The sequence below is a fragment of the Lepisosteus oculatus genome, chromosome 7 (assembly GCF_040954835.1).
Source record: "Lepisosteus oculatus isolate fLepOcu1 chromosome 7, fLepOcu1.hap2, whole genome shotgun sequence".
Taxonomy (NCBI): Eukaryota; Metazoa; Chordata; class Actinopteri; order Semionotiformes; family Lepisosteidae; genus Lepisosteus; species Lepisosteus oculatus.
The window spans coordinates 34,556,710-34,580,731 of NC_090702.1; the positions used below are offsets into that span (position 1 = coordinate 34,556,710).

General features: G+C 34.2%; 1 protein-coding gene across 20 annotated transcripts in view; it reads right to left on the reverse strand.

Annotated features, from left to right (window-relative positions):
- The window catches only part of magi2a (membrane associated guanylate kinase, WW and PDZ domain containing 2a), a 396,131-nt gene that overhangs the window by 265,556 nt on the left and 106,553 nt on the right, over positions 1–24,022 (reverse strand). Inside the window, exon 1 of one of the 20 annotated variants that reach the window (XM_069192440.1) lies at positions 341–519. The exons of the other annotated variants lie outside the window; for them this stretch is intronic. The gene's annotated coding sequence lies outside the window, so the exon portion shown is untranslated. Of the gene's footprint in view, positions 1–340; positions 520–24,022 lie in introns of those variants that run through there. 20 annotated transcript variants of the gene reach the window in all.

A 24,022-nucleotide genomic window follows, 5' to 3' on the forward strand; every position in this document is an offset into this window, starting at 1 on the left:
TAAAACAATGATTAACCTTGCAATAAAAAATCAATGGTCTCCGCTATGGTTTGTTACATCAAAACACTCTTCCATTAACTGAAAATAACAAGACAGAATCATACAATGGAATGGCAGTACAATAGCACTCACATGCATTCATGCACCCTAAATCTCCAAAAAAACATTCTGCCGCGTTATTAAAATAACTGTTTCCTCCTTTCTCGAAAAAAAAAAGATATCAAAGAAACCCCTTTCTGTAACTAAACCTATTTAGCACTCACCAGCAAACATGACAAGCACACAGACACACACACTGAGCTTTCTGCTAAAACAGCTATCACAAAAGCTGTAAAAGCACCTCTTTGGCAGTTTTCACAGATGTTCTGGATGGCAAGATAGATCTTTGCTCGGCAGGTATCCTCGAACTGAGCTGTTCACTCTGTTTGCTCCAGCTCTAAAAATACCCTGTTTTTTAATCTCAGGATTTGTGGTGGATGGACAGAGCATCCCCCTTTGCTGCTAATTTAATACAAGGCTGAAGAGAGACGAGAGTGAAGACCGTTGGGAGGCAACAGAAGAAGAAGAAAGCTCTGCCAGTGGGGACCTATCAGAACAAGCTGCAGTTTCTCATTGGCTCTGGAGAAAGAGAGGTCCTGCAGCTCCCCCTGTCTTCCTCTCACAAATCTGCATCTAGAAGTTGTTCTTTGATACAGATGCTTCATGGCACATTGCAAAAATGCCAGCTTTCCAACAACAGATGCATCTGCTAACTGGTGTAAACTGGAATCATTCACCTTGTGAAAACAGCTCTGGCATGCAAACATTGGAATCCAGAGTAATACAAAGCATGCCTTTAGTTTTTAGTGTTAACCATCGTTTCATTTCCGTCTTTGAGATGTAAACAACATGTGTCTTGATATCAGCTCATGGTTACTTTACATAATACTGCGTAGCCCTGACCATTAAAATAATAATGCAACAATCATAGTTCTGGGGATTGAGATAAACAAAACTTCTTTGATAAACTAATTATTTCAGAAAATCGGTGTGTAAAACACATGCAACAGTTAAAATTACAGTAAGTGGTAAGAAAAACATTCCTATAGAGTCTTTAAGCTCCATGTTCAGTTCTACACAGATAAAAGTGGTACAGTATATTGTGTTACCAAATTCAGAAATTGTTAAAGTTAAGGACTCATCTTCTTGCATGAAAACTTGTTTTTACAAAGACGAAAGCACTGTAAAATACATTAAGAAGTGATCTTTGTCAAAGAAGTGTGAGCTGATTAATGTCTTCTGGTTGTATTCCAGCTGAGCTCGTCAACATGTTATGTCATGCATTATTTACTTCACCAATACAATTGAATAATTTTCCTAAGTGTAAACAAGGTCTTCCATGACCCTGGAATTCACAAATCCTGCTTTATGTCAAATGAGAATCTGAACCAACAGCACTTCTTGTGTTTATTTCAGTATATATATAAATACTGTATTTAATTAAATAAAACAATAGGCCTAAATCAGATTTGCCATACAGCAGAAATCAGTAGCCTTCGTTAAAAAATAAAAAGACAATATATTCGAAGGATTAGGTATAGTAATACTATGAGACAAAAATTTCCACCATTGCAGTTTTAAACTGCATTAAAAGTAATAGTTATGTAGAATATATCTGTCATCATGAAGAGTCCACTGCAGGAAAACCTCTCTCCACTTGTATAATTGTTTCTTTAAAAATGCCTATCAGTTTTTATCTTTAGTATACTACTAATGAGAATTTCATCATTCAAAGACATGTTATTTTGCTATTTTTCTTGCTACACTGGTAACAAAATGTTTTCTTTATCATATAGTCACTCTCCAGTGTTTCTATTATATGAAAGATCTGCATGACATTTGATTAAATTGTTTAAATATATGACAGAATGTACTGTATAGTATAATGTGACTATATGTTTCATTTCATGAACATTAGCCAAATTTAATAATAAAATTTAATGAATATATTTTATTTATATTTTGTATACATCTACATCTTCTGTATGCTACATGCTCTCAAAACCTATGAGTGCTACAGTTATAACGCTTTTTGTACTGTGCATCAAAACCAATTATTCTTGTAAATATGTGGAAAGAGAACCACTGCACCATGTAAAGCAAACTTCTGAGGGAAAGCAAACACTCAAATGACATTTCTAGTATGAAATCAAGTCTCCCCTATGTAGCAGAAGAGTTCTCTGCAATTGGTAACTCTTTTCAGATGTGCCTCTGCCAGCATGACGAGTGGCCTATTTAACAAGGAAAAAAAGCACACTGACATTCGTTTATTACCGACTGTATGGGCAATCCTATCACATGTCACATCTAATAAGCACAGAAGGGAAGCCTGATCTTAGAGATCATCAGTGACAGCACTGCTGCAAGTACAGCAGTCACAACAGGCAGCAATTTAAAGAAAACCAATAGCTTTCCCGGAAGGAGGCAGTGCAGAGTGAAGGGAAGGCAAGAAAATGTGGCAAGGGGCAAACAAACAGACCCATACTAAATGCATCCCTATTTCGATTTAACGAGGCGACTATACTGTAAATTACTTTTAAATTAATGACCCTCTAAAGTACAGCACAAGGTTGTCTGCAAGTTAATTTTTTATGGGAACAAATGAAGGCTGTAGATATGAATTTTACATTTAAATGTGACTTTAGATTTGCGCTTATTTTTTAATAGTAACAGTCAAGCTCAACGCTTAAATCCTGTTTAACAGACATTAATGAAGGTGGACATAGGGGCTCAAGCAATATCCCAATTTGTTGCAATTGATAGGTACGTTTTAGTCTCTGCAGTGAGGCTTACTTTTATTAAGAGAAATTATATCACTTAAATAGCAATTAAGAAACTAAATGTCTTATAAAGAAAATGGGTGATATTTTGTCAAATTAAACTATAAAGTTCGAGATGTACAGTAAAAATATAAATAAAATTAAATTGTTTATAATGTATCATTTTAATATATGCTAATAATACCCTGTATATTAGAATAGTTTACTTTTATCCACATTATGGCTACAGTTAAAGAAATAAAAAAGGATGCTCAACCGCTGCCAAAAAAGGATCAGAACAGGAATAGTAATACTGAAACCAAAAATTCAAGGCTATATTTTTAATAAACAGGAAAAGTGTCTTAGTTTAGACATTTTGCAGTACTAGACTAAAATATAATCTTGAAACGACTATTGTTATTATTCAAATCTGTATTGAAATAACCAGAAATCCTAAGGTCTTTGCCTTTCATTTGCAGTTTGTAGCATGAAGCACAAATGTCACTTCAACTCAAATAGTTCTTTACATAGAAATATTTATTGTTAATCCGACTAAGATGCTCAATATACTGTAATTCTAATGCTATAATGACCACTTTCAGGATGACTAAGTTTATTTTTCCACAAATCAAGGCATAATACCCTGTAAGTGTAGATCACAATGTATCAACTGTAAGTAAATATTTTAAAAAAACAAAGTGAAGATATGTTACTAACATTTATTCTAATATTCACTTTCAATTGTGCAGTACAGTATTTCTCAAAAGTAACATGAAACAACATGAACAGTGAGGCTGGAGGAACAGAACAATAATCATTCTTTGTTGTTGTTAACTGCATATCTCTTCCAATGCTACTGTATATGAGGAGACTAACTGAAATTAAAATTAAACATCAATGCCAAGTAATAGTTTACAATATTTTGACACATCAGCTTTGAATATAATGATGGTGGAGCAAAATACATACAGTAACTACAAAGCTGATTGTGGTGCGTGTGCTATAGCAACAGCTTTTAAAATTTCATATAATTATGAGATACATTTTCAATTCACAGTATGTAATTCTGCAGAGCTAATGTTACTGCATGAAAATTCAAGAAAAAAAATGTATTTACCTTTCAACAATGGTAAGTTATCTCACTAAGGAACAAAACAAGATGATAATGATATTTAAAAACCAGCAATCACTTCAGCCTGCTTGTGAAGAGAATTAAGTCATTCATAATTTTATGAATTGTGAAGATTGCTGAATATAAAACCAATTAAGCACTGAAATATGATTATTGGACACTGCTATGTGGTACTATAGTGCATAGTGCAAAGCAGGAAAGTCTCCAGTCACAAGTGTATTAGCATTTTTCTTTCAAATTAAATTTTCAGAGAAGTGACTGATGAGTCATAGCAGGACTCACAGTATGGAAAAAAAAACAGAAAAAAACTGAGATCACAAATAAAGTGAGAAATAGGAGAAATAAAGTGAATTCAAACATAACCCTGTGTCAAGAGACCCCCTCTTCTTGTGAAAATGTTTTTGAAAATAAGTATTTCTGTCATTGAATCATCCTGCCTTAATTCGACAGTAAGAGGTTCTTTATGTCTACGTTTCAATACTTTCTAATATATTTTTTTAATTTATGTTAAAACATCTGTATTCTGTTTTAATGCTGATATTAAGGGACAATTAAGTCCCCTCATGAAGAAACCATCTTTTTTTGTGAGAAACAAGCACTGTTACAGATATGTTCCACTATGCAGATTAACAGAATAATAACAATCCATGATACTGTACTTTATCCTTACATACTGTATATGGTACACACACAACCAGTTTTACCTATTAAATGTATGTGCTTTACCATACAATCCCAACACAGTAGCTACATTACTACAGCAAAGTTGTTTAGCAAACCTCACATGCACATCATTTATTTTTTATATACTGTATACAAAAATTCACAATTTAAGGAATTACTCCCACTCTCAATACTTTAATGTTCATGAAGAGAAACATCATAGGATTATTAGTCAAATTAATTAAATTAGTTTAAAGGCTAATCCAAAATGATCATATGTTCTGCCTTCATTTTACTTAAAGTTTACAAGGCATTCCTAGAACTCGTCATCACATGACAGAAGTTACTTGTAACATTACTTGATTACCTGAAGACAAATACACATCACAAAACATTATCTGTTGTTTGCTTGTAATTTATGGCTATTTATAACACTCATTTCTAGGCTTCTTGATTTTGTGATTAAATTTGTACTCGGAAGTGATGAAACTACTGATACAAAATGCAAGTCAACAGCTGGGAAACAAATCATCACAGCAAGTACTGCACATGAAGAACACCATAACAAAGGGACTGGTTTTGTAGTAAAATAAGGCTGTGTTTTACGACTGTAAAGTTGTTTGCATCTATTTTAACATTTCACTTTGATTCAAGTTGAGCTCAATGCAAAAAAGGACACTATCTCGCATTGCTTTTTAGTAATACCACCCGACTGAATGATGGCACAGAAAACACTATTGGTTGACTTGTGAATAAAGGTTTAGGATCCTCTACAACAGCAAAACTATGTACTACAACATAAGGTTTCCTAATTTATTTATAAAGTAGAAAACATACTGCTTAAACTATAAAAACACAATGGTAAACACTAGGCTTGAAGAGGCTACTTACAGTATGAAAAAGACATAACTGTGTTTGTGTTGTCACATTATTTGTATCTTTCTGACACTGTGGGCAAGTGATAAAAAGACAAACAAAACGTTAGTTTATACAGTATAGTTAAAAGCTTAGAATTTAATTCAAGGCATGTTACTGAATGTTAGAATTGCACAAAGGACTAGTAAAACCTTGATTGACATTTTTGTCACCACACTGTATAAATGATATTTCTGCTCTGGAATCAGTCAAGATAAGAGCCAACAGATACTGTACATTCTGAAGCATATCCTTCATTGACAGATTAAATGAAATTAATCTTGAACAGAAGATTGTGAGGAGACCCCATCCCAATATTCAAAATCCTGAAAGGTACTGATTAAGTCAATCCATTGGACTTTTGGAGTGCCAACAGTAGAACATGAACCAGAGGACACAGGTTGAAATTACTTTTAAAACTAATAACAGGAGGTATATCTTTACGCAAAGTGTTATGGGAGTATGGAACAAACCATGGTGATGAAGCTGATTCCTTGGCTTCTTCATCAAATGGGTACATGAGATTCCCAATTACTGTAGCTGGAATCTGGAAGAGTCATTGGTCTGACTCATCTGATACCAGACGGAGACACAGATGTTTTTGTCACAGATTTAAACTACTAAAATTAAACAATTCTGCAAACCATTCAGCTAATTGTCAGTATGTAAAAACAAGCAAAAGTGGGAACTGAGGGAGGCAAAGAGAAGAGAAAAAAAAAAGACGACAGACAAGTAAATAGAAATATAAAGAATAAATATATGTGTGTTGCTTTGGACATTATCGTTAAAGTAGAGCAAGGGGAATACATCTCATATCAGTTCTATCTCTGCTTGACAGGCAGCTAGAGAAAAATCCCAAATGTAACATTTTAGGGTCCCAAAAGACTGTTGAAGAACTTGAAAAAATGTAAATTGTTGAGGATACCCTCAGTGTGCAGATAAAGAAGCAGAATGTGTTCATCCTCTAGAAGCTCCCAAAACATGTAACAAACAAAATATTAATAATCCGACCATTTATTTTGAGTGTTCTGGGTTTGATATTTCGAGAAACCTCACTCAACTACATAAATAGCAATAACAGCAACTGCATTTTTAACTGATGTCTAATCAGCTACATGCATGACACCCATCTTACACATTTCAACACATCCAAACCAAGGAAAAGTGATTGTCACATCAACCACACATCATGACAGACCAATGCCAGATGGAATGTACTGTATGAAGATGTTCAGTTAACTAGTCTTCAGCATTCAAAAGCAGCTGTCCATGCTCCCTTTTCCTGACTTACTAACAAATATAAAATGCATATTTTAAAAAAAGAAACAAATACAGACTCAAATAAAGGATAATATAAGGATAATGTGATGAGGCAACTTTAATAGATTCAAAGATTACATTATGTGAAGGACAGGAAAAACAATTATGCAAGTACAATAAATTCAGAAAATGAAGAAGGCTAGTGCACAATTGGTGGTAGTGAAATGTGAGTGCCTCGTAAACAAAATGAAATAGTATGAACATAAAGGTATCAAGCATATAAAGATGTTAAAGATACAATGTTAATATCCCTTTTCATAAATTTTCATAAAGTTTAGAGTAAGTGGAATTAGCAAATAACATTATTAATCTTTGAATTACAAACATCACAGCAAGGCTACAAGGTCACTGCTGCAGTCTAAACAGCTGGGTCATTATCAGGTATTAAGAGGTGAACAGAGACTGAGATCATTCCACCACCAAGGAGCAAGAGATGACCAGGCATTGGAAGGGGTGGGAATGGAGAGGGGGTCCAGAACGTCTGGTAGAAATGGTGGAGAACAGAGAGAAGGAGAGGGGATAAGGAAGATGGAGACTTGGATGGCGAAGAGGATGAGACAGGGGTAGGTGTGAATTAGGGTAATGTTTGTTAAAGGGGATTCTGTAATGAGAATCAATCCTGCAGTCCTGTAATTGCTGTAAGAAACATTACAAGGAAGAGGAGCAAACAACCCCAAGAGGCAGGAATGTGGGAGAGAAGAAATGTGGTGTGTTATATTTCTCCACCTAGTAATTTCCAACATTTGCTTCTTTTAGGATCATACTTTTGTCAAAGAAATGTCCTATATCTCTTTATCATCTACTTTATATGCCAGATACCCTGAATAAAGGCATCATTTATTGTTGTTTATAAAAAATTATATGGGACCAATATCTAGTATTAACTTGAAAAGGCTCCCCTTGTGGTGATTACTATCTGAAACAAAACATACTGTAATATGGGGAATGGCATTTCAATATTTGATTATGAATACTGATATGATATGTTTAAATATTGATTTAATTGCCAATTGCAAATAAATCTCCTCCAAAGAACGTAAAAGAGCTGTTGAGCAAAAGTTCATGTTCCACTGTCATTAGTTACTACCAAAGTGATTGTTGAAACACTCACACTAAAATATGTTTGTGTATGGAAAGGGGGCGGTGTGCCACAACATTGTTTATATTGATACACGTGACTAGGAAGTGACTTGCAAGAGAGAGCTTGCTGTATTTTTAGGGTTTCTTCTCGGGTTTCTTCAGTAAAAGATATCTCAGTTAAAGACAGCTTTTCCTACTTGTGGGTATATTTTTAGAATAGGGAGACAGACTCCCATTTATTTTGTAGTGCCTGGGTTTGCAGAGACAGATATTTAACTGCAGGTTTATTGAACTTTTCAGAAGGCAACTTACTGTATCTCTTATTTTGGTCTCTACAGGCATTATTTAAGAGTTTAATACTTAGTAGCAGTCTGGGGTTTGTGGTGGATTAAGATGTAGACCTCTGAAACCCTTTGTCTGTACATATTATAAATACAGTAACTTGCGTGTTGTACATCTTGTTTTTTATAACGTAGTGTTTGTATTGTCACTGATAATAAATATTTATTTAACCAAGTATGTCTGAATTATTAACAAAAAAGTCTCATGCCTCTAATTATACCAACCACTTATTTGTTGAATAAACCGGTCAGTTCCTGATATTCAACATTTTGTAACACTCCATTTGTAATAATATTTATAAAACGTATGCAAAGGGATATAAAAGTTTACGAATCACGGCAACAGTATATAACTGTAAGAAGAAACAGTGTTCCAGGAGCTGTGAGAAAAAGCGAAGTGAATTTTTATTTTTACTATGTCTAATAAATATGTTAACAGAGAAGCAGACAATTGGATATGATATACGTATTGCTGAAAATCGTATTAAAGAAACCTACAAGGTCCAATTAGCAGCTAGATTTCAGTGACTGTCAAGTGGCATGAAATTAATGTTATCAAGCTTAATGAAGTATTTTAATTGCGTTTCCTTCTTTCTCTACTGTCCATGTAAGCTTGAAGTGGACATATAACGATAAAGGAATCGAAGAAAACATAGAACAGTTAAAAATAACCTGATTTTTAACCAAAAAATATGGATTTAACATGAATGTTTTTGAAAAAGAAGAGTAGGCAGCTGCCACTGACTTCAAGTGGGTAGGGTAGGACAATAAGAAAAGCTCCAAACAGCAAATGTATTTCATCAAAGAATCTTGCATTGTTACACCCCCTGAAACAAGCAGTTGGATATGTTAAAAAAATGGACTCATTTGATATTGATTAATTCTGCTTTGTTTGTTTTTTTCCAGTTCTGACTTCCCCCAAGAAAACAAAAAGATCCTACCTGTGGTGAAAAATGACTTGGAGCTATTACACATATTTTAAAAGAAATTAAATTATATGTATTTTTCTTATTTGTATTAAATTAAATAAAAAGCTTTTTGACTTGTTATAGGTTAGGTTTTGTCTGTTGTATTATTATTATTATTATTATTATTATTATTATTATTATTATAATAAATGCACATTAGAAGAATGTTACAATAGAGTGGCACCTAGCTTCAAAATGGTATATTGTAATACAGTGGTGTGAAAAAGTGTTTGCCCCCTTCCTGATTTCTTATTTTTTTGCATGTTTGTCACACTGAAATGTTTCAGATCAAACAAATTGAAATATTAGACAAAGATAACACAAGTAAACACAAAATGCAGTTTTTAAATGAAGGTTTTTATTATTAAGGGGAAAAAAATCCAAACCTACATGGCCCTGTGTGAAAAAGTGATTGCCCCCCCTGTTCAAAAATAAATCAAATGTTGTTTATCACTTCATTGGAAAGTTCAATTTCTCTAGCCCCACCCAGGCCTGATTACTGCCACACCTGTTCTCAATCAAGAAATCACTTAAATAGGACCTGCCTGACAAAGTGAAGTAGACCAAAAGATCCTCAAAAGCTAGACATCATGCTGCGATCCAAAGAAATTCAGTAATTGAGATTTATCAGTCTGGAAAAGGTTATAAAGCCATTTCTAAAGCTTTGGGACTCCAGCGAACCACAGTGAGAGCCATTATCCACAAATGACGAAAACATGGAACAGTGGTGAACCTTCCCAGGAGTGGCCGGCCGACCAAAATTACCCCAAGAGCGCAGCGACGACTCATCCAAGAGGTCACAAAAAACTCCACAACAACATCCAAAGAACTGGAGGCTTCACTTGCCTCAGTTAAGGTCAGTGTTCATGACTCCACCAGAAGAAAGAGACTGGGCAAAAATGGCCTGCATGGCAGAGTTCCAAGACGAAAACCACTGCTGAGCAAAAAGAACATAAAGGCTCGTCTCAGTTTTGCCAGAAAACATCTTGATGATCCCCAAGACTTTTGGGAAAATACTTTGTGGACTGACGAGACAACTTTTTGGAAGGTGTGTGTCCCATTACATCTGCCGTAAAAGTAACACAGCATTTCAGAAAAGGAACATCATACCAACAGTAAAATATGGTGGTGGTAGTGTGATGGTCTGGGGCTGTTTTGCTGCTTCAGGACTTGGAAGACTTGTGGTAAATTGAACCATGAACTCTGCTGTCTACCAAAAAATCCTGAATGAGAATGTCCGGCCATCTGTTCGTGACCTCAAGCTGAAGCGCACATGGGTTCTGCAGCAGGACAATGATCCAAAACACACCAGCAAGTCCACCTCTGAATGGCTTAAGAAAAACAAAATGAAGACTTTGGAGTGGCCAAGTCAAAGTCCTGACCTGAATCCGATTGAGGTGTTGTGGCATGACCTTAAAAAAGCGGTTAAGGCTCAAAAACCCTCCAATGTGGTTGAATTACAACAATTCTGCAAAGAAGAGTGGGCCAAAATTCCTCCACAGCGCTGTAAAAGACTCATTGCCAGTTATTGCAAACGCTTGATTGCAGTTGTTGCTGCTAAGGGTGGCCCAACCAGTTATTAGGTTTAGGGGGCAATCACTTTTTCACACAGGGCCATGTAGGTTTGGAATTTTTTTTCCCTTAATAATAAAAACCTTCATTTAAAAACTGCATTTTGTGTTTACTTATGTTATCTTTGTCTAATACTTCAATTTGTTTGATGATCTGAAACATTTCAGTGTGACAAACATGCAAAAAAATAAGAAATCATGAAGGGGGCAAACACTTTTTCACACCACTGTATATTAGTAGCCAACAGAAATCAAAAATAGTAAGATGATTGGTGATATTAGTGCATTGAAGAAATGCAAAACTCCAGTTCAACTCAACACAACAGAAAACTAGCCTCAAATTAGGTGAGATGTCAGGCAAAAGAACTTCGGTTTGGAAGAGATGATGTAAGATTTGAAAATGGAAGTTCAAGCTACACTGTAGCTAAATGGGCCAAATGTCCCATTCTTGTTTCTAAACATTCTTCTGTTTTTAGGAACAGGTGCACTACTTTAAGACATATATGATAAAACAATTAAGCATGATTAATGACTGGAAGTATCGTGAAAAGGAAAAGTTCATTTTTATTTATACACAATTACACATTGCTACCTTATTTTGGCTAATTACATTTTATGGAAAATTCTCCTTTCTCTTGTCTTATCTTTTGGTTTAGCATGTAAATAATATCACTAAAAAGATGCTAAACCATTTATGTAAATATTAATCTTTTAAAACACAGTTTATAGGAATAGGAGTATGATTTAACAATTAGGGTCATCACAACAATTGCCGGGTTCCCTTTCGATAAAGACACATGAATTTGAAACATTAGGTTAATTTCATGAGCTGCTCTGTACCAGATGTGACCAAGCACCAAGCATGAAACCTTATGAATAATTTCATTTTCTCTAGATTTTAATACACAAATACACAAAGAATATAATCACCTCCAGGCTGGGTATGCGAGGGAGCTGTTTGCTTTCATTAGGAGGCATTAATGAGTACACAGCCTAAAGTGAAACATATTAGTCCTTTAATGGTGTTTTGAAACTTAGCTGTGCAATACTAAAGGGGACATGCACAGCATGAATTCTGATATCCAGCATGGTTATTTGTTCACTGTAATTGTTATATACAATTGATCGCTTATTTTCCTCCTGCTACATTTCCAAAGACGTTTAAAGATTATATTGTAATGGAGTTTAGAATTCAGATTCAACAGTTCTTTAAGGTATCCCAATGAGTCATATTGTTGTTCAAGTACATACAAAAAAATGTTAACAAATACTAATTGTTCAAATGAATATGAAATGTCACAGCAAGTTCTAGACAATATAAACATTGTGTTTACCCAGAATTATTCATTGTATTAATAAATTAAGTTGTCCCAATAAAAGCACCTCCTGAAAGTATAACAAACCTTACAGAAGCTTTTCTTCAATTCATCTCATGTTTCTACAATGACAGATGTACTATAGTGTACATTTGTGCAAGAAATAAGAGATATATAGTGCCTTGGAAAAGTATTCAGGCTCTTCCTACGGTGTCCCATTTCGTGAAATTACTAAATGATGCACACACTTTTTTAAATTTAATATTTTAACCAAAACTTAAATGTCCCAATTGAAGACCTCTAAGCGAAAGATATGTTACAGTAATTGTCAGCAAGAAATAAAAAGGAAAAAAAATAAAACGTGCTAATTGCATTAGCAGTCATACTATTAATATTTGTTGAAGCACCTTTGACAGCAATTGCAGTTTCAAGTCTTTTTAGGCAAGTCACTACCATCATTCTCCATTGGCATGGCACAGTTTTCCATGGCAGATTTGCTCAAGCTCTTTGAAGTTGCGTGAAGATTGAAGTGAAGTGACATTCACTTTCTTATTCTTAAGCCACTCCCGTGTACAGTAGTTCCGGCCCTGTGCTGTGGAACATTTTCCAGCTGAAAACTGAAGTTGTTCCCTAGGTTTAAGCCTTTAGCACACAGACACTGGTCTTCCTCTAGTATTCACTTGTTTGCTACACGAACCCTTTGTCATATCAAAGAACGGTATTTTTAGGATAATTTTAGATATTTGAGGACTTGTAAGATGATGCTTTTTCAAAATCTCATTTTAGAATACTCTCCTTAGCATGTTTTCTTCTAAACATAAATTAATGTTATGTTTTCTTAGTATAGGATACTCCACTCTGAGACAGAGGATTCCAATAGTCCTGTATTGATATGACAGCTGTACAGGGGTCTTGGACTCCTGTGCCTTAATATTCAAAGCATTCTTTTAAGCTTGCAAACTAGACAATGTTCCAATTCAACAATTCAGCAAAGGTCTCTCTTACCAAGGAAAATAGTTTGAAGGTACTGTTATGCTCTATACTGTACGTGGTTTAAAAAGACCAGGGTACAGTTTTAGCATGGCTGAGGATTTTATTTTAAGTCTGCAATAAAACCTCCATGTATTTCACTTCATTGGCCATTGTGAGCCCTTTGTGTGAAAAGTCATGGGACTGCCTGCTCTAGATAAGGGCAGGGTCTGTCACACCAACATATATGAGAAAGCTGTGCTTTCATTTTTAATGTTGCACTGGAGGACTGCTGCTCTTACAGTGTTTTCTAAACACATATTAAAGACTTTTTAGAGACCTTGTTTTAGCCCCTCAACTTCATGCAATTGAATATTCAACTAAAAGCAGTGCCAACTTATTTGCAAAGCCAAATTTTCCTCCTTAGGAATTCCTCAATTGTGAATTTTGAAGAGAGTCATGAATATTTATTGTGAAAAAATATGGAAAGCCATAAAGATCTTCTTTCTAATAATATTGTGCTAATATTGTGAATTCAAAGCAGCTGTTACATCACAGTCTTATAAATAGTTAACATTTTGTTAAAGCAAGGAGCCCATTAGTTTCTAGGGAACTAAAACACAACTAATAAAATATGTAATTTAAGATATGTACTGTATATTTTTGTACTTATCAGAAAAAAAAGTAAGTGCTCAGCAACTTTTTCAAGGAGTACAGATTCCAAAAGTAATTTGTTATCAAAGGAATGCATATTGAAAAAGAATATTATTGTGGATGTTGGAAAACTCCTAGTGCATTTTTCTGTATCACTTGAAGAATAAAAGTACTGTACAATACCATTAGCATGAATGTTGTATCAGAGATACCATTCACTAAGAAATGTATTCCACTAAGTATCTTTAAATGGAACAGTTTCTGGCATTCTATATGATAAATGCTGGTGTTGTTTAATTATATTACTCTCACTTGCAGTAGTAAATCTGCTTTTGTGGCTTGCAGAGGTGTTAGCTTTCAATAGAAAATGGGGATAAATATGGATTTACAAACAACTCTTTCATTCTTTAGCTACACATACTCAATTATCTCAGTCAACACATTTATATGGAAAAAAAATATTTTCTCAAAAGTATCTATCAGTTTTAATGAATGCACATTTTTTTCAGAAAAATAGTATACTTTTCAGCCAGCTCATGTTTGGAGTTCACAGTACTGCTTCCACATGAACTGACTTAACCTGCCTACAATTACTTATCCTTTATATAATATCCAGTGCTACTGCAGTTTAGGCTCACTGTGGCCTATACTGTAGCCTGTAAAAGGCTATTTCATATACAGTGCAGTACACAAGTATTAGGACTGTGACACAAGTTTTGTTGTTTTGGCTCTGTACCCCAGCACATTGGATTCAAAATTAAACAAAATCAAACAATGGTCCTCATGTTGAGAGACGACAGCAACAGACTCCTGATGCAAATGCCACACCTAGAATCAACTCTAGACCTTTTGTTAGCTCTCTTGTACATAAACTAAGGATGCAACGACCCACACCTTGGCAAGAAACAACTGAGCAGTAAATTGTCCAATTACTTTTGGTCTCCTGAAATGGAGGAACTATGTATAAAAAGGGCTGTGATTCCTACAGTATATGGTTCACCCAATATACAAGTAGATATAAATACCCTCGACTTAAAGATGCCATTCTGCACTTTAACCTCATAGTCATTGTTTCATTTCAAATCCAATGTGCTGGAGTACAGAGTCAAAACAAGAAATGTAGTTCTATACCAGTTAAAAAACTGATGTCCTCAGAAATAAGTAAAAAATTAGATGCGGAGATTGCCATTTTATTACTGTGTAGTCTATAATTGCATTTTAATTATCACATATTGTAATGGCTGGTGATCTATATGTTCTTGTGCTACAGTTACTGTTATGTTTAACCGATTGCTCACTCAGATTGGCGTACTATATATTTTTAGTATACCTTAAAGGTATAAACATCTGGTTAAAACATATTTACCGTAAAATGTATTCACCTTTATAAAGTATTTGACTATCAGTCGAATAAAGAGAATGTCAATGAAAGTGAGAACACGTGCTCTTCAGTTGAAGGACAGCATCTTGTTACAGTATTGTGTCCCTGTCACTGTACTGGCACATTAGGACCTACATAGACAGCAGGTCTCCCATCCAGGTATTGGCCAGGATCATACCCACTTACAGTAGCTTCACTGGGTTGCTAACTGTGAGTTGCAGGGTGATATGGCTGCTGGCAAATTAAGAATCTGTACTTTAAAAGACGATAACACCAAAATCAGGACTTGAGGCCAAAATCTAACTACCCTATGCAACACAACACAATTATTCAATAGTTAAATAAATTCCACAGAAGAGCTCTGGATAAGTCAAAAGTATTAAAAATTCCCAGATGTATTGTCAGGTCTCGGCACAATGAATTATGACTTTTAAAAGACAAAAGAAAGAAAAACATATAGTATAAATAATCAAATAAAATTGGGTTTATCTTTTTATTCATTACGTCAGACATAATATTGGCCATTTAAAGAATGTTTAAGAAAAATGGTCAGCTCTATACGAAATAACGATGCATAACACTCTTTGATTCCCAAACTTTCATCTGCATGGATTTCAGAAAAAAAGAAAGTTAATTTCTCGCCTTGTTCACAAATGTACCTAAGTCTTTATTATATAAAATTAATGTACATGTAGGTACATTTGTGAATAACCCAGTAGTGGAAGCCATTATTTTGCATCATGTGCCAGTGTTGAGGCAATGAGTTTTAAGCATTGTCCAACATAGTAACATCACTGTGTGATGATTAGGTACAGTAGATATCCTTCAGGTCTGAGTAGTGTTGGTGAAGCACTGTTTTTTAACTGTGATCTATTCTTTCTCAAAAATATTGGATTATAAAAAAAAAATCATAATTTGACAATAGTTACAATTAGTAATGTTCAGTATATAGAAATAAGAAACACAGCTCTTTGAAAAATGAGTTTATACATAACATTTACAGCATTACAGCATTTACAGTCATAACCTGTTTGTCCCCCTACCATCTGGCAGAAGGTTCCGGACACTCCTGTCGCACACAACTAGACTCCAAAATAGCTTCTTCCCCAGAGCCATCAAGCTGGTGACGCCCCCACTCCCTCCCATCATACTATGACCTCTCCTAACTTCTTCCTGTACCCACAATGACTGTACTCCAACACCACTACATACACGGCAACTGAATGGAAGCCGAAATTGTACTTAAAGCTGAATTACATTTGCACTGTTTTTGTCCTGTTGTATTCTTTTCTCTGTTTGCGTATTTGCACAATTTTTATTACACTGTTATGTTATTACACTGTTATTGTTATTGTGCTTCAGTCTATTGTCTTATATTCTGTTCTATTTATATACTGTGCCTGAGTGACTAATGAGAAACACTTTTCACTATACAGTACTATGCACCTGTGTAAGTATGATGACAAATAAAGTTGAATTGAATTACATTGAATTACAGACCTTCCTCCTCGATCCTTACCTGGCACACAGTTAACATACAGTATCTTTAATTCTGTATAAGGCAGTCAGCCAATTTTTTTATGTAAGAGGAGGTAGCTGTTGCTTGTTATGACCCTGATACTTGACAACTGCACTCTTTTCTATTTAAACATGTGATCCTTTTCAAGAAGGTGTGTGAGGTAGCAGGGAAGAGCTAGACACTCCATACCTGTATACCTGGGTTATGTGGGAAAGCTTGGAGCTAAGAGAAAGAGAGGAACTGGCAAAGAGTCTCGAGATAAGGCTAAAGGAAGCAGTTGAGGGAGTGCACAGCAGTTTGAGCTGAGAACCTTTACCATTTTGTATTGCTCTGCAACAATAAAGAGCACTGTGACACTGTTGCATGAAATCTTTTTGTTATGCTTGCGCCATTGTTTTCTTATTAGCCTGTTACAAGTTCCTTGAAGAAGCACCTATCCAGCAGCCATTTCATACCAAGGGTAAAGTGCTGCAGGCCTTAAAGTCATTACTCTAAGGGTTTGACATGAATAAAATGCTTCACCATAGCAGCACTTTTGAACTTATTTAAAATTTCTTGTATTTATAGTAAAATACACTACAATCTACATCACTAGTAAGTGGGGCTAACAAGAAAATGAACATGTTATAAAATGAAACACTCCAATAGCTGTTGTATGAAACAAATGGCTCTGAATTATTCAAGTGCATCTTAAAATTGTTTGAAGAACTGTTTCTTCTGAATAATTCTAGCAGGTGAATTGCCTTTATATTACAATTGTGTTCTCTGAATAGATCTCTAGATAACTAATCCAGTAAGTCAAATTCAGATTAAAATATAGTGTATGTTCTTTAATGTTAAGTTTTTATTACTTCTTAAAAACTGCACACTAGGTATTTCATGATAACATGTACAGAGAAATAGAAAAATAAATACTATAAGGACCTTTGCCTCGGCTACAATATTATAATTTCATACCTGGCAATAATCTATCATAACATTACATGTAAAAAAAATCTGTTTTGAAGTTCACATAGAATAGAAGATCTAAGATACATAAGTTCATAAGGCACAGATACAAAATTGAACAATACTAAAAGCCAATAAAGGCCCACATAAGTACAGCAGAACAGTAATGGTGATAAAATGAATTCCCTGTTCTAGAATTAATTAATTCTACAGTGTGTAGAATTATCTAGTATGTAGTTTGGAGAATATTATTTTTCCTCAAATGCAATTAAGGATTACAGTCCTTCACAAACTTTCTAATGCCTTTTTTCTTCCACAATAAGAACTGAGAAGACCCTTTAAATTCACCATACCCCTTTCTCCAGGTAGGTAAGAAAACACTTTCTACCCCCCAAAAAAACCTGAAGGCACAAACTGAGACTCAAGGATATTTCAGGAAGAAAAAGAGCTAACATTGCGAAAGGCATTTAGCAGTGGTTGTTTTACGTCTCACATATAAATAAATACTCTGTTCTAATTAACACTGGTATACAGTAATAACAAAAAAAAAAGATGTACAGTATTTTAAACCAACACATGCATGTGGAAATGGAATATTTGTTATAGCACATCAAATGCTAAACAAAATACACCCTGCAGGTGCAAACAAAGAAGGAAACAGGCTTATCTTCTGTGTAACAAAAAAGAAAACATTTTCTAAAGCAATACATTTCATAGCTGATAATTTGGCATTATGAGACCATTAGATTCCACATACTTGAACTCTCTTTAAAAATAACTCTGTGCAGTGCTTAAAACATACAGTGGACAAGAACATACTGTAACATACTGGGTTTTAAAATACTGTTTGCACAGCACAAAAAATAAAACTGTTCAGCTTTAATTTTTCGAATTTTCATTATTGCATGTTTACATAACAGCCTTTATAAAATAAGAAATATTGTTTTTAATTTTGTAATAATGTTTGGTCTTTTATATAATAATACATTATTTTATATAGCACCTTTAAAGGTGGCTTCTCAAAGCACTTTACGGAATGATAACAACAATAAAAAATACACAAGATATGCTCAATGAGAATACATAATGAGAGGACACAATAATGGGGAAACCTAATACAGTAGGAGCAGAGGGGTAAAGAACAGAACCAGTTAAGTATAGTCTTCCAAATCATGCGACGACTACAACTTTAATAATTCACCCTGGCCCATTAAACTTATTTTAATACCATGCTGTGAATTGTCACAAGCCTCTGCTGGGGATATACTCTCATAGCTAAGGAACCTTGTAAAATATGTTAATTAAACCATTTATAAAATACATTACTGTCCATGGTGCCTCTTAGAATGTTATTATTAAGTGCTGTTTCTAATAAATAACCAAAGTAATTGAAATGATTGACCCAAGGGAATATACAGTATAAGTATACTACGTTTAATATTGCATTATTTCTGAAACACTAGAGAAGATTAGCTTCAAAGTTTCAGTGCCAAAGCATTCATTTCAATCTTTCAGGGCAATTTAAATGTGTAAAGCTGAACTTCTGCTTCTTTCAATTTTTAGTATTTTTCAGTATTTTACAAACAAGAAAACTATATCATTAGTGTCTGCACAGTTAAATGTATACAGTATATTGCCAATATATAGATACTGCCAATATATAGATACAGTACTGCTGTTCTTGTGTCTTCCACATAAAACAATAGAGAGCAGCAAATGTTTAGAATTTAAATAACAATAATGTTCAGGTTATACAAAACATGAGTTAGATGTAATTTATAATGCTGTGTACCGTTCCTGTCTTTTTTTACTGAAATATCTAGAATCCTCAGATCAATTAGTTACTAACAACTAATGTTTCTATAATATATGCATTAAATTGTTTTTATAACTATTGAATGTCTTAAGAACAAATGTATCAAACTGTACAGAGTCAAAGGATCTTACAGCTTAAAGAAATATACAGCTTTATAGAATATCAGATTATCTATCCTAATGCTTCACTTCACAGCTCATTCATTTCAGCAAGCTGGTTAAATACCCAAAGAATAATACTACATTAGCAAAGATGTACTTTCATTTAAGGTATGTAATTTAGGTGCAATTCAGATTGTTCGTGATCAGCTTTACTTTTAAAGTTGGCTTTTAATTAAGATGAATCAATGGTTTGTCATTGTAAATTTATCTCCTCATACACCAAACATTCAGCTATATTAATATTAATGTCTGCAAGTGTTATTTCACTATACTTCTGGCAAGGAGCACAGGAACCACACATAATTATCTTTGTTAAAATTATGAAAAGGGTGAATGACACTAGGATATTCAATAGGCCTATCTGGAAATTATTAGATTAACAAAATAAAGTGGCAGCCTTTATCTAGCCAGCAGCTAATGTTCTAGGATAATAGTGATTGTAGTAAAGACAGAAAACGGAATGTTAATTGCGTTGAGGACAGAACTGGTTCTTCTTGTCTGTTGTTTATTCCACTTTGATCCTAAATGTCTACAATAAACTGACTATTCTTCCATCTGCCCATTTTCATACTGCTTTCTCCAATACACCAATACAGGGTGGTGGGGAGCCAGAGCCTATCGCGACAAGCAACGGGTATAAGGCAAGATACACCCTGGATGGGACACCAGTGCATCACAGGGCACACAGACAGAAACATGCACACAGTCACACTAAGGCTAGTTTTCCAAGAATCCTTAACCTTCCAGTATGTCTTTAGACTGTGGGAGGAAACCAGAGCACCAGGTGGAAACCTACACAGATGGCACCCCAGGAACTGAATCCGGGGCCTCAGGCACTGCAAGACAGCTGTGCTAACCACTGCACCACTTTGCCATTCCTGAACCAGTTATCCAAATCCTTAGATAACAGAGTGCATCTCATACATCACTTATATTTTGTGTTTTTTGTCAAAAACTGGAATGGAACTGATTCACAGCAGAAGATTTCGCTAGCCATCAGTGTTTGACATATTATTTTAGATACCACTGCTGATGGTTTTCTCTTAGATATGTTTCCAGTCAATGTTGTGAAGCTATAATTTTATTCCAGTCTTCTATAACTACACAGCACAACAAGCTTAACAAAGTAGCAAAGAAAGATTTTTTATGTCTGTGATCTTTTTTACTAATGGAATTAATAAAATGTCTTCCAATGTTGTCAACTGACAAATAATTTAACAATGCAGCCAAATTATGCTGCAAAGAGTCTTAAATTAAAAAAAAAATAGGATCTTACAAATAAAAGAAAACAAATGATGATCAAATAATCATAATTAATACAATGATGCTATGACTACCTGAGAAGTACTAGCCTATGAGAAGTATAGGAATTGAACTAATACTATATACTGTACATGTACTTACTGCCCACTCAGTCAGTTGGCCTTGGTGGAAGTTCACAAGTGGATAAATACAGTAGGTTTTATGTCTGTATTGCAACAGTTTTGATTTCAGACATACTTTTAATGTCTAATATTTACCAGATGTTTCATTGAAGTATTTGGCCATTAAAAATCTTATAGTTTATCTTTGTTTATCTATGAAGTGTATGTAACACAGATACGGCTGTGCTTGTGTCTTCCACATAAAGCAAAAAAGAAAAGAAATAAAAAGCAAAAGAAATGCCAGCAAAATGATGGAATTGTCAGTGTTTAGAATTTAAATGTAATGTTCAGGTTATACAATGCATTAGTTAGATGCCAATTATAATACAGTGTACATTCTCAGGCAAATTAGTAATAACCATACTAGATGTCATAGAGCCATATTTGACAAATTCTAATAAAATAGTCTTAGGTTTAATATTTAATATTTTCTAGATGTTTCTGTGAATTATTTGTCCATTAGAAATCATATACTCGAGTTTATCTATGTTTACTACTTTTTATTTTTTGGCAATAGCAGATTAAATATGACTCTTATTTAAAGTGACAGAAAAAAATAGCACCTCTTTCAACAAATTAGTCCCTGGCATCATAGTGGAATGCTAGTTTATCATACCAGGTCCAGAGGATAGAGTGGCAGTAACTGGACTAGGGGCACTTCTGCCTGAAGCAAACTTAGATGTGTCCAAGTACTGTACTTACGAAGCCCAGTATAAATTGCTTTTAAAATCTGATGAGACAAGGTTTCAGAATGGAATAACACCGGGGAATATAATGGAAGCTATATCTTATCTTTTAGCTAAAGTATAATAGCTTGAATCTATCATATAATTGCATTCTAAAAAGAGACAACTAGATGAGCTTGCATTATTTTTAAAACAGTGTAAACAAGTGATACGATTCTTTGCTGGTGTGTTCTTTCTAACAACATATTTAATACCAAGCAAACACTAAAATGATCAAATGAGCTTAAATCTTAAAAAGTAATGTTAAACATTCTAAAAAAAGACTGCCTAAACATAAAATGATGTTTTTTGCTTCACCCAATACATTGCACAACAGAGGCACATGATGTTTAAACATGACTGCTGCTCTATTATCCTGTCCCAGATTAATATTAGTCACTATGGAGTACTAAAGCCTTTATTTTTCTAGCATGAGTTTTTTTCTCAAATTACACAATTTATCTGTTACAAAAGTACATAAATTCCACATTCCAAATGGTTTAATTAATCAATTAATAGGTAGAAGAATATTATAAACCTCCAATAAATTTGCTTGTTTTACCATTTAAAGTGGCTCCAAAACCCAGTATCAAGCCCCAGATAAATTGTTCCCAAAGATGACAAGAAGTAAGCTTTTTATCTATGATTGCAGGCTGCATTGAACACACTAATTTTAAAGGTCCAAATATTCAACATGTTTCTTAACCTTGGCAGTAATGTCAGAACATTTTGATTTCTCCAAATGTGACAGTAAATTGTGGAAGCTTTGGGACCATTCTGCTCAGGTGCAGGTCAAGACATCTACAGTAATTTTAAATACTACAGCACAATACTACACATTTATATTCTAATATTTAAATTCTGTGACTATGAACAAATGTGGTATAGTTTACACCATTACTCAACTTATTTAAATGTATTGTTATTAATAACTATATAACATAACTATATATTATCTATATAACAGTTAAATTAATTGCAACTATCTATAGTGAAAAACAGTGAAGCAAAATTGGTATTCTGGCTGCTTAATTCAAAAGCATTAATCTGTGACCTCTCTCACAAAGTTTTGGAAAACAAAAGAATGATAAAACTGTATGTTAAAAGTCAGACCCATGCAGAGAAAGAACTACTGGGATGTATTTCCATGGTCTACTGTATACTTTAACATGTGGTGCAGAGTTTTGAAATCCTGAACCTCTAGTTTCTTAAGTGTGAGGATTTTCACTCCAACAGAGCTATGTTTCGGGAAATCTTAACTGAAATAATGTTGCTCACAGTCTTTCCCTATATGTTATTAGAAATATGATTGGCTTTTTTCAGGGAACTGGTATTTGACTTTTTATATTCTAGATACAGTTCTCAAGATACTTTGTAATAAAAAAAACTGTCCTTTCAATTTACAGTGTTTCTGTAATTTTTCTGCCTGCTGAAACATGAAAGAAGGAGGGAGTGCTGAAAAACATTTATCTTCAAGGAAAGCAGTAGTATTTATAGAAGGATTTCAGAATGGCTAAATTAAAACCACATACAGTACTTGATTAAGAGTTGCAACTAATATGATCTAACAGATACTTGTAGCTCCTTACAACATGAACAGATCAATAACATAAATAACAGGTTATAGAGTCACCTTAAAAAATATGAAATTTAAAAGGTAAACATTCATCATAGAAATTTCTGGCCTACTGAAAAATACACAGGGCAAAAATACAAGTTGCTGCATTCTCCAGTTGCTTAAAAATAAATACAATAAAGCATTTTGTTGTCCTCTCTGGCTCATGCTGAAGGACTGTGTTTCCTAGGATTTGTCCCGTCGTCCAGGAGGAAGAGTTCTATTTTTCCACCAGTGCAGGGTCTTATTTATGCTTATATTTATCACAGGACAAGACTTGTGTAAATAAACCAATTTTTCACCTCCCTTTTCACATTATTATGTAAGAAAAAATATACTGTACATACAGTACATATAATATTTATGTTTGGTGGCTTTTTGATTTATTGTTTTAATAATTACAATCAAAACAGTCAATGAAAAGTGTTCCTGTGCTTTATCACAAATATACAAGCTCTTTATTTCATGTGTCATAAATATAGTGCATAACATTTGGTAGAGCAGTGGTTCTCAAACTGTGGTACGCGTACCGACAGTGGTACGTGGCGTGCCGCCAGGTGGTACGCCAAATGACCCTGGAACTGTGTTGTGTGCACTGAAAAAATCGTGACGGGTTTTCATATTTTGTATTTTTATACGTGTCGAATACGCAGCCTACGTACTACGATACAGTGCGCGCTAATACTTCAGTGGACACAAGAGATAC